The sequence below is a fragment of the Ceratotherium simum genome, chromosome 19 (assembly GCF_057802395.1).
Source record: "Ceratotherium simum simum isolate JZ-2026a chromosome 19, ASM5780239v1, whole genome shotgun sequence".
Taxonomy (NCBI): domain Eukaryota; kingdom Metazoa; phylum Chordata; class Mammalia; order Perissodactyla; family Rhinocerotidae; genus Ceratotherium; species Ceratotherium simum.
In genome coordinates, this window is record NC_141918.1 from 14,605,911 (window position 1) to 14,618,573 (window position 12,663).

Here is a 12,663-nt window from a genome sequence, read left to right on the forward strand (position 1 = left end):
GCTGGGTGCTGGGTCACAAACACAAATAAGCCTCTGGAGCGTATAATGTAGTGGTTGACCAGGCAAATAGACACCACGCCATAAGGGCTGTTGCAGGGGTATTTCAGCATGCCATCAAGAACAGATGGGATCCTTCCCAGCAATGACATTGCCTGAACTGAGTTCTAAATGACAAAGTAGGAGCTATCTAAAAGAAGAGGGAGAGGAAGATCAACTAAAATTTGCAAGGAAGAGTCAATTAATATTTGTGGATCCCTCACTATATTTTCCCTCCTAAGCTTGGTGCTAGGTATATAAAGATGAATATGGTACACTTCCTCCCAATAAGAAGACATAGTAGCTATTTTCAAATTTGTAAGGAGTTATATAGGAAAAGCATCAGACTTTTCTGGGTGGCCCTATGAGTGATATCAACAGAGAAGGTACTGTGGCTGCTGGAGAGTAGATTCAACAGGCTCTTTCGGATGTTTTTTCCACTGATCTACAGATATGTGTTTGCGAAAAAGATTAACTTTATGGGCATCCAGAAATGGACCGATCAAAGGTATTAGAATCTTCTCAATTAGGTCTACAATTTAGCTTAGGCATGAATACTAATGGGAAGCAAGAGAATTTGGGTATCACGTAACTAAGCCTTTTAATATGAACATGAAAATATGACCCTGACCATTAGCATCTCTAGGCAAAAGATGGTGTGTGCCATCAGCTGTACATTGCCAGGTTGGGGGCAGCCCCACATTTTTATAGCTTGGTGCTTTCCCTTCAGAAGCTAGAGCCTCCTTAAACCCTGGCAGGGCTCTCAACAGATACTAAAGAAAAAAAAAAGGATTAACAAGAACTCTACAATGGATCAAAGTTCCCAGAGAAGTAGATAGTATGATACTATGCAGAGAAGACATTTATGTGATAAGCACTAGAGTAGTGACTCTCCATGCTGGGCGTGCAGTGGAAGCGGGAGACGTGTAGTCTGAGCAAGGTTTCCTGCTATACCTGTTAACTTTACATCACAAACTACAGACATTGTGTTGGTGGTGGGGAAGTACGCAAGAAGAGTGAGACAGCCCTCTAGGGAATATGGGTTAAAAAACTCAAGAAAACAACATATTAGAATATCCCTTTGCACAGTTCGCAAATATTTCAGCTATTGTGCTTACAGGATGATTATGTGACTGGTTTTTACACCTTAATTACAAGAATAGAAGGGAAGAGTGAAGCTAAACCATATCCTCAAGACCAAGCATGTCACTAGCAGAGGCCAAGCCCAGGCCTTGAACAACTGGCCACGTTGTTTCTACAAACTATTATCCTCTCGTTGCTTTGAGAAAGCTATTGGGGCCAGGGCAGTGGGAAGGGCCTGCAGTGTAGCTGTTTTGTGCTGTCCAGGCAGGTTCCTTTCCCTTGTCTGGTGGAATCCAATGTCAGCTAGAACTAGATTGGCACATCCATGGTCCACCCTAGGAAAGACTGAGGATGGTAAAGACTTTTCCACAGATGTCCCCTTCTCTGCCTCTGTTTCCTGGCTCTCTGAACCCCCTACTTTGCACCCCATTTTCCAAAATCACTTCTCCTTCCCCTCTATTCTTCATACAGTTTCTTCTGTGCTGAGCACCTTTGTGTGTTTAGAGTTTAAATTAGTTTTCAGAACGTTGTGACCAACTTACAACTTCTCTTGCTGTTCCTAGGCTGGCGTTTTATTTATTTATTTATTTATTTATTTATTTACTTACTTACTTACTATTTATTTATTTATTTATTTATTTAGGAAGATCAGCCCTGATCTAACATCTGTGCTAATCCTCCTCTTTTTGCTGAGGAAGACCGGCTCTGAGCTAACATCTATTGCCAATCCTCCACCTTTTTTGTCTCCAAAGCCCCAGTAGATAGTTGTATGTCATAGTTGCACATCCTTCTAGCTGCTGTATGTGGGACGTGGCCTCAGCATGGCCGGACAAGCGGTGCGTCGGTGCGCGCCCGGGATCCGAACCTGGGCCACCAGTAGCGGAGCGTGCACTTAACCGCTAAGCCACGGGGCCAGCCCCTACCTAGGCATATTTATATTCTAAATGAGAGTGAATTAAGACATAATTGTGGACTTTTGTGGAAAAGAAAGCCCCTGTCAGTGCCTACTGTAGTCATACCACTGATGACTGGTCCTGAGTTCTCACTAGCATACTTTAAAAACAGAACTTGGATAGAACATTGGCACTCCACTTTATTTTTTAAAGTTATATCTCCGAGGGCTGGCAAATGCAATCCCAGGGAATTGACTGTCATAGGTCCCATATCTCTTGGTGTCTAATGGGCTAGTCTAGGAGCTCCCTTGAAAGTCTCTTGGTAAATCTATCCTTGGTATTAAAGATTTCACATAAAATCTGAAGCAAAAAGACATCTGTCTAGATGAAAAGAGGCTTGACTCGTATTCCATGCTCTATTGCTGACTTCTGTGTGACCCCTAGAAATTCAGTCATAGCTTCTCTGTGGCATAATCTATGAAGTAAAGATATATTAGCTGAGATTAGGTTCAGGCCTGAGTCTTCATGCTGACACGCATGTTATCACATGCCATTGTACACTTGTTCCAGCCAGGAACCAGGGCAAAGGAGAGGTCTTTGGGGTGAATGTAACACGAGAACTTCATGATCATTTGCCGTTGCTACAGTTCTTATGAAAGATCCTAAGAACTTAGGGGCAAGAGACTGAAGAAATACAACGGTTTCTTGGGAATTGAAGGTTGAGGTAAACATTTCTAAAATGTGCAAAGAAGTTAATTTTGAAAATCTGCTGCTCATTTGTTATAACTTCAGAGTTTCAATTTTAATTATTCAAAAAATTCCCTCTAACAAACACACTTTCTGAATGACTACTGTCTCATCATTTGGCAGCCAATTCTTGAAACCTTGGCATTCTGAGCAATACTTATGAGTATGTCTTAATGTGTATCCAGTGAGTTAATGTTTCACTCGAGAGGAAGCTGAAGGATATGAATTTTTGGCTCTAATACTTACCAGATCTTTAGATTTTGAATAGTTCTTGTTGACCTTCAGATGCTTTTTCTATAAAAAGGGATAAAAAATACTTAGCTTTCAGGGTCCTTGTGAGGACTGAGTTAATATATGTAAAATGCAGAACTCAAAAGTTCCTTCTGGTATTATCTACAGAATCTAGAGTGAGCGCAAATAGCTATTTACAGCTATGAGGGCATCTGAGTGAGAAATGATGAGGATCCCAACTCCCTGTGCACCATCTCAACCTGATTTAATCATTCTTCAAACATTTATTGAGTAAGTTTTAGAGACAGTTATTGTATTGAACGTGACCAGTGAGGACCCTACATTCTCAGGTCTTATATTCTAGTCAGGGGAGGCAGATAATGAACACATAAATAAATAAACAAAAAACTACCAAGTAGTGATAAGTACTATATGATAAAAGCAAAATAGGGTGATATGTTTGGGAGTCACCAGGGGCTACGTAGGATAGTTCTCTCCGATGTCATGACATTTAAACTGAGATCTGAATGACATGAAGGAGACAGCCACATGAAGGTCTACGGCAACCGATCTCAGTGTGGTCTGTGGAACCCCTGGGGATCCCGAGACCCTTTCAGAAAGTCAATGAAATCAATACTATCTTCATAATAATACTAAGATGTCATTTGTCTTCTTCACAGGTTGACATTTGTGTTGATGGTGCAAATGTAACAGTGGGTAAAACTGCCAGTGCCCCAGCATGAAACAAGGCAGTGGGCACCAACTGTACTTGTTCTTCACCACCACATACTCACAGTAAAACAAAATGCTAGTTTCACTTAAGAATATACTTGATCAAGTAGTAAGAATTATTATTTGTATTAAATTTATATTAAATCTCAACATTTCAGTATAATGTCATTTTAACATTCCGTGTGACAAACATGCATCAAGTACTTTTGTTGTATACCGAGGCGTGATTGTCGTCTCAAGGAAAAACATTTGAGGGATTGTCTGAGTTGCAAGCTGAACAAGCCACTTTCATAGAGCACCATTTTTACTCAAAATAATGCCCGGCAAACTATGGTTATTCAGATTTAGGAATCCGGCAGATATTTTCTTGAAAATGAAAAAGGTGAGCTGTCACTTCAAGGAAAACAACTGGCAGAGTTTGTTGCCAATGATAAAATTCAAGCTTCTAAAAATCAGTTTTTTGGAAAACATGTATCTGCTATTGTGAGCTTGACAGCTTCCCAAAACTTAAAAACTTTTCTGATGAGATTGGTGATAATATTAACACATGATTTTTTGGACATTGTAAAATGAAATGTGTCACCATTTTGAAGATCTGTATAACTCAGTAAACCAATATTTTCCAAATAACCAATCATAGCTTTAAAAAATCATGCTTTGGTAATAGACCCATTCAATATGCAAGGCACACCAATGGATTTTAATGTAATGGAGTATGAAAAGTTCATTGATATGGTTTTAGATTTTGCATTGCAATTAACCTTCAGGAAGTTACCATTTGTCAAATTTTGTTGTAGTATCAAAGAAGAGTATCCACAATTATTAAAATACTATTATTTAAAATACTCTATTAAAATACTCTATCCTTTCCCAAGTACACATCTGTGTGAGGCTGTATTTTCTTCATCTAATTTAACCAAAACAACATATCATAACAGATTGAATAGTGAAACAGATATTAGAATCCAAGTGTCTTCTATTACACCAGACATTAAAGATATTTGGAAAAATATAAAACAACACCATCTTTTCACTAATTTTTTTGTCTTGAAAGATACAGTTTTTTCATAAAGATATGTTATTTATGTTAACATGTATTTGATTATTGTTATTGTTAAATTAATTAATAAATACTTTAAATGTTCAGTTTTAATTTATAATAAGGTAAATATATATACATAAAACCCAAATAAACAAAAGCTCTTTGGGGTTCTCAGTAATTTTTAAGAGTATAAAGGGGTCTTGAGACCAAAATTTTGAAAACCATTGGTTTCAGAATGAGGCAGATTAAACAATAAATTTTTAGTTTCTTAGGCCTTGTACAAGTGTTCTTAGATTTATTCTTAGGTACTTAAAATTTGTTGTTGTTACTATAAATGATAACTTTTAAAAAGTTACTTTTCTATGTTACTGGTATATAAAAAGGCAACCATTTTTGTATATTGATCTTATATCCAGCCACTTTGATAAACTTTCTCATTTTTTTGTACATCTATCTTACCATTAGTCCAGTGGTCAGCAAATCATGATCCACAGGCTAAAACTGTGCCACCAGTTTTTGTAAATAAAATTTTACTGGAACAGAGCCACACCCACTCCTTTATATATTGTCTATTGCTGCTTTCACACTACAATGGCAGCATTGAGTGACAGAGGCTGTACTGCCCACAGAGCCAAAAATATTTACCATCTGCTTTTTTAGAAAACTCTGTATTATGAACTCCATTCAAAGAACCAACTTTGGCTGTTGATCTCCTATATGGTATTTTTATTTTCAATTTAATTACTTTCTCTTCCCATTTTTATTCATCCTCCCTCCCTTTCTTCTTCCTTTGTCTTATTCTACCTTCTTAAAGTTAGCTTATTAATTTTCACCTTTTTCTTTTCTGGTAAAAGCATTTGAGGCTATAAATTTTCCTATTAGTACAACCTTTACTGAATCCCACAAGTTTTGATATGTTATATTTTCATTATCATTCAATTCTAAGTATTTTAAAATTTCCATTGTGATATCTTTGATTAATGAGTTATTTAGAATTGTTTTTAAATTTCCAAATATATGGGGAATTTTGGGGGGTTTATCTTTTAGTTACTGATTTCTAATTTAATTGTATTATGATCAGAGAGTATGGTCATTATTACAGAGATTCTTGGAAATCTGGTAAGACTTGTTTTGTGACTTAGTATGAGGTAAATTTTTATAACTCTTCTTTGTGAAGAACACATGTATTCCACTTGTTTGGTGCAAGTTTCCTTATGTCCATGAATCAAGCTATTTAATTGTGCTGCCTAAATTTTATATATCTTTACTAATTATTTATTGTCTGCTTGACCAAGCAATAACTTGTAGAAACATGTGAAATTTCCCTATAGTTTTATCAAATTTTGTTTTTCATATTTTGAGGCTATTTTAGAAATGTTATACCATTCTAATGAATTGAAAGTGTTATCAACATGTAGTGCCTTCTCTAATCTTAATCATGTTTTTTGTCTTAAACTCTATTTTGACTGATATTAATAAAGCTACTCTAGCTTCCTTTTGATTAGTATTTGCTGGAATATATTTTTCCATCCCTTTACTTTGTCCTTCCATGTTAGGGGTGTCTTTGCTAACACTGTGTAGCTGAATTATTATTATTATTTTTAAAAATCTTAATTTTACCATACCTGTCTTTTAGCCAGAAAGTTTACATATATTCTGATTGCTAATATTTTTGTATTTGTTTCTATAGTCTTATTTTTGCTTTCTATTTGTCCTGCTTTTTCTATGTTTTATTTTTGTTTTTATCCCTGCTTGACTTTTAAAAAACTGGCTTAGAAGTTATGTACTATTTCTACTCTTTTAGTAGTTACCCTTGAAATATAAAGTGAGTATCATAATCTCCTTCAGAACAATAAAAAGACCTTACAATGCTAACTCTGATATCTCCTTCCTTGCATACATGGAGTTTTACCTAGTATTTTAGTTTCTCTTTTCCCCTATATTAGACATTGGTGGTCTAATGGTTAGGATTTGGCACTCTCACCACTGCAGCCCAGGCTTGTTTCTTGGTCAGGGAACCACACAGTCCCTCTGTCAGTTGCTATCCTGTGGTGGCTGCATGTTGCTGTGATGCTGAAAGCTATGCCACCAGTATTTCAAATACCAGCAGGGTCACCCATGGTGGACAGGTTTCACTGGAGCTTCCAGACTAGATAGACTAGGAAGAAGGAGCTGGCCACCCCCTTCTGAAAAAATTGGCCATGAAAACCCTATGAATAGCAGCAGAGCATTGTCTGATATAGCACTGGAAGATGAGAGGATGGTGCAACAAGACCAGGTAGGGGTCCACTCTGTTGTGCACAGGGGCACTAGGAGTTGGAATCGACTTGACGGCACTAACAACAACAAAATATCAGACATTATTATTTTAACCAACAATATTTGTTTAGATTTACCTACATGTTTACCAGTTTCTTTGCTTGTCATTTCTTCCTGTATTTCAGACTTTTCTTTTGCTATCCCTGTCCTTTCTGAAGTATATCCTTTGAAGTTTCTTCGATGTAAGTCTGCTCATGATAAACTCTCTTAGGTTTTCCTCTTATGAAAATAGTATTTCACTCTCATTTTTGAAAGCTATTTTCGCTGAGTACACAATTTTAGGTTGAAAATTATTTTCTCTCAGAACCTTGAAAATATTATTTCACTGTTTCCTAGCTTCAATTGTGGCTATTGAGAAGTCTTCTGTCAGTCTAATTATTGTTCATTAGTGGGTATGAACTGTATTTTCTCTATGGCCTTTTTTTTTGAGGAAGATCAGCCCTGTGCTAACATCAGATGCCAATCCTCCTCTTTTTTTTTGCTGAGGAAGACTGGCCGTGGGCTAACATCCATGCCCATCTTCCTCCACTTTATATGGGATGCTGCCACAGCATGGTTTGCCAAGCGGTGCGTTGGTGCACACCGGGGTCCAAACCGGCGAACCCGGGGCTGCCGCAGCAGAGCGTGCGCACTTAACCGCCTGTGCCACTGGGCCGGCCCCTCTATGGCTTTTTTTAAGAGAACTTTGTCTTCAGTGATCTGCCGTCTTACTACTTAGTAGAAGGTTATGTATGCCTTTTTTATTTGTCTGCTTAGTATACACTGCTTATTGTATCTGTGGATTCATATTTCTCATCTTATTTGGAAAATTCTCAGCCATAAATTCTTCATTGTCTCACCCCCATCCTGCATATTCATTCCCTTTGTGACTCTGAATCAGCTTATGTTAGGCCTTCTTATTCTGCCCTCCATACTATTAACCTCTCTTCCTCATATTTCCATCTCATGGTCTATTTGCGCTCTATTGTATGAACCTACTTTAGTTCTGTTTTCCAGCTCATGAATTTATTCATTACAAATCAGCATATCCACTAATTTTTTTGTTAGTCAATTAGTTTTTTTCATTTCTAAAAGTTATCTTTGGTTGTTTTTCAGAGGTGTCTGGCAATTGTGATAGCTCGTTGCTTGCTAATTTTTGTATTCCATCTTTAACTAAAAATTCTTTTATATATAGAGGTAGTCTTTTTTTTAAATCTGATAATTCAAACATTTAAAGTCCTTAATGGGGAAGGAGGATCAATGTGTTATTTGTTGCTTGTGCTGATTTTCACTCATGGTGATTTGTTTCCTTGTTTGAGAGTTCATAAGATCTTAATATGTGAAAAAACTGGAAGCCTAAGTTCTGTTTTGGATATGTTAAATTTGAAATGATTATCAAACATCCAAGTGAATTATGTCAAGTACACCATTGGATATATGAGCCCTACATTCAAGTGAGAGATCAGGGCTGGAGACATTAATTGGGGAGTGAGCAGCATGAAGTTTTGAGAGCAGATGAGAAACCAAGTGAAAATGCAGAGAGAGAAAAGATGAGGTTCAGGACTGTCCCCCAGGGCACACCAATTCAGACACTGAGCAGAGGAGGCAACGGCAGTGGTGACTGAGAAGGACCAGAATCCAGGAGAAGGTACTGTCTTGCAGGCCCAGAGAATAGTGGGTTTTAGGAAGAAGGGAGAAGTTGACTGTGTTGGATGCTGTTGAGAAGCTGAGGAAGATGAGGCAACAATGGGGTCACTGATATGAACAGTTTTGGTGGTGTAGTAAGGGTCAGATGAAGGAGGAGAAATAACGCCTATAGACAAGAAGTTCAAGACATTTTGTGTGAAAGGAAGCAGTAAAGTGGGGTAGAAGCTACAGGAGGGTATGGCATAAGAAAGTTCTTTTCACTGGGCAATATTAAAGATTTTACATGCCAATGGGAATGACTGAGTACAAAGGGAGAAACTAATCATACGGCAGAGAAAGGGGATATTTTCGGGAGCAACATTCTTGAAAACGTCAAGTACCCAAAAGTCTTTTAAGAGGTGACGTGGAACATGCATGTGGTATGAGACATACACACGACCTATAGGATAGCAGGCCAATCCTTACATATACTATATAAGGATTTGGGGACGATGTAATCTTAAGTTCTTGTGAGGGGTACTACATCCTAGCTTCAAATTTACCCATGTCACAGCAGCCAGTGGTAGAAGTTATAGGACATATCTGATAATCATGACCCAAAAATTGTTTGGGATGGTTATGAAAGTAGGAGATTAACTCAATCATACTGCTGAAGGGGCCTTAAGAGATATTCTAATTTGGTCTCCCATCCACTTTAGGCAAGTGAATCCTAAATTTCTTAGAATGAACCCCTCCCTGTGGTATCTCTTGGGAACCACTTTTAGAACTTTGTCACCATGTAATGTGTCCAACACAAATAGAAGTCAACTTCCTTTTGCTTTGTGCTTAGTGGTCATAGAGTATAGCTGAACTGTTATTTTCTTCACCAAAAGGTCCTCATGTATTTGAAGACAGAAATTAACTTCATTTTTTCTTCTCCAAGCTAAACAACCTCTTTCTCTTAATTTTCCTCCACAGATCTTATTTTGTATCATTCGGCTAGTCTTCCCGACTTTTTTGCCTCTCTCCAACTGCTTTTTTTAAAGTGCAGTGACAAGAAATCAACAAGCTACTCAAATAAAGTCTGAGTAATCCTGAGAACAGTGAGGGGATTTCAACACATCTCCCTTGGACGGATGAAAGGCTGAACTGACTCTGCCAAGACTTGAACACATTCCAGTTCCTGCTAATCTAGGGAGACTCTTCCACTGTGTTTTTCGTCTTTTTCGTAGCAATTTGAATAAAATGAAAATACAACCAGAAAGAGGAAAGAGTTTTTAGTGTACCTGTTCTTGAAAATCAGCTTGATATCTACATAAGTCAAAATTTGCACGTACCAATTCCTTCTGAAATGTAACAAACATCTATACTTACTAATAAAAAAACGCTTTGTCTCAACTATATATTCCAGAGAGTGCTTCTTAAAATCCAAAAGGAAGTATTCAGATGAAGTAATTAATTAAGTGAAGTGTTGGGTTTGGAAAGCCTTCTACTATTTTGAGGCTAATGGATGGTTGAGAAACTCCTAGGGGTGTGTGTGAGAGAGATTCTGCCTGCTAATTACTACCCAAGAAAATCTAAGCACCCAACAATCATTCTAATTTTTGCTAAGCAGCATGAAATATCACATCACATTACATTATGTTACGTCAAGTAACAGGATATTCCTGGGGTAACATGACGAAACAATACAGTTGGGAAAAACAAATTGAAAGGCCAACCAATGTGCATATAATTTGAAAAGAAAGAAAAAGGTACATGTTGCTAATTAGACCTAGAGCTGATTTAAGGGTTTTGATATCCACAGGTGATTTTCAGAAGGCAGCTATGTCTCAACCATATGATTTGGCTTTCTTCTTTATATTTGTTTCACTCTGAATCAGTATTGTAGCCTCTTTGAACTTTAAGTTTTTTCCTCTGTAAAATGGGAATAATACTACCTACTACCTCTCTTATATGGTTGGTGTAAGATTCTAATGCCAGGCACATTTACATGTTTTATAAATATCTAATTGGGTACCTGTATCTATCTGCACTGGATTAAATATTCTGTATTTCACTGGTTCTAGGATGTACATTTTCCCACCTAGTAATATTTCAGAAATTAGAACATACCTTAAAATTAATAGGGCCGGCCCTGTGGCTTGGTGGTTAAGTGCGCGCGCTGCGATGCTGGCGGCCCGGGTTCGGATCCCGGGTGGGCATCGAGGCACCACTTCTCTGTCCATCCTGAGGCCGAGTCCCACATACAGCAACTAGAAGGGTGTGCAGCTATGACATACAACTATCTACTGCGGCTTTGGGGGCAAAAAGTAAAATAAATAAAATCTTTAAAAAAAAAAATTAATAGCTTATTATAGTTTAATTGGTATTCTTTTTCTTTCTTAGTGGTACATAAAATATTACATTTAAATCAATGGCCTCTTAGAAATATGGCAGATAAAAGTGTTTGGAAACGGTAAAAATGCTATGCAAATGTCAATTATTCATTTATTCATAAAACAAGCTTTTACTAAAAGTCTCCCTTCTGCAAGGCATCCAGAAGGAAACGAAAAAGAATAAGACCCAATCCCAAATCTCAAGGAGGACGTGATGCATATGTGGATGAGTCAGCAGAATTCAAATGCCAAATAGTATGTGATATGTGCTATTTGAGTTGCATTCCAAACTCAGCACCCTGTGAGTGCAGAAGAGGAAATAACCTTCAGTAAGGGCAATCAGGGGGGCAGCATGGAGGAGGTGTCACCTAGCCGTGGCCTTGACAGATGGGCATATCTCAAAAGGAACATTTGGGAATGGACATAAAGATGCACAGTGTATATGCAGAGAACAGCAAGGAATCCAGACAAGGAGGAGATTAGGGACTGTGCTGAGGTGCTTGCTTAGGATATTAAAGAGTCTAAGCTCTATTTGGTGGATGGATAAGGCTTCTGAGGAATGAGCAGACTGATGAAAGTGAGGCATTGGGAGGATCAGCTGGTTGGTGGTGCTCAGAGGGAAGGGGGAGCAAGAGGCTGAAAGCAGGGGAATCCTAAAGCAGGCCATATGTGGGCCTGAGAAGTCCGATAATGGGTGGGTAGGCGGGGTAGGAAGGAGACAACAAATGCATATGGAAGAGTCATAGTTAAATACTCAAGGTTCTGAATAGGAGTCTTAGAGAGAAGTCTATTTGACAACTGGACAGGGAGGACAGCTGAAGTTTGGCTGCAAGTTCCCTGAGGACAGGGACTGCACGTTTTGTTCATCGTTGTATCCTGAGGCCTATGGCAGTACTGGCACATCATCGCTACACAATAACTGTGTGTCATACTCCCTTCCTCCAAAGATCCAGTTTATGCTTTTAATTCAATTCCACGAGTATGTATAGAGTATCCACCATGTGCTCAATGCTGAGCACTGGGGACAGAGGTGAGGGGAACGGCGGTTGGGGATGAATGGGCTGGTGGACTGCTTTCCAAACTGGCTTCAGTAATTCCCTTCTTTAATATAGGCTCCTGGGAAGTCCCCTCAATAGACTGTGGGCTTGGCCATGGGACTTACTTTCACCAAAGGGACAACAGAAAAATGTGATCCAAGCAGACTTGAAAAATGCTTGCATAGTGGGGCTTGACCTCTCTTGCCCCTTTTTGGACTCCTGATGCCACCATATAAAGAATTCCAGGCTGGCCTCCTGTTAAATGAGAGACCACGCAGAACAGAGATGAGTCATCCCAGGTGAGGCCTCCCCAGACCAACCAGCCCGCCAACTGCTGGATAAATAAGTGAGGCCACCCTAGAGCAGGGGTCAGCAAACTTTTTCTCAAAGAACCGAAAAGTAAATATTTTAGGCTTATGGGTCATAGACTCTCTGTCACAAGTACTCAGCTCTGCTGCTATAGTGTGAAAGCAGCCACAGACAAGACGGTGTGGCTGTGTTCCAACAAAACCTTATTTTTAAAAACAGGTGGCAGGCCTGTGGGCTATAGTCTGCCCACC

The 12,663-nt window shown here is 38.6% G+C and overlaps 1 protein-coding gene across 3 annotated transcripts in view; it reads right to left on the bottom strand.

Moving 5' to 3' along the window:
• Positions 1–12,663, bottom strand: part of BACH2 (BACH transcriptional regulator 2) — a 331,444-nt gene that overhangs the window by 109,369 nt on the left and 209,412 nt on the right. Inside the window, exon 2 of one of the 3 annotated variants that reach the window (XM_087443893.1) lies at positions 3,006–3,053. The exons of the other annotated variants lie outside the window; for them this stretch is intronic. The gene's annotated coding sequence lies outside the window, so the exon portion shown is untranslated. The remainder of the gene's footprint in view (positions 1–3,005; positions 3,054–12,663) is intronic. 3 annotated transcript variants of the gene reach the window in all.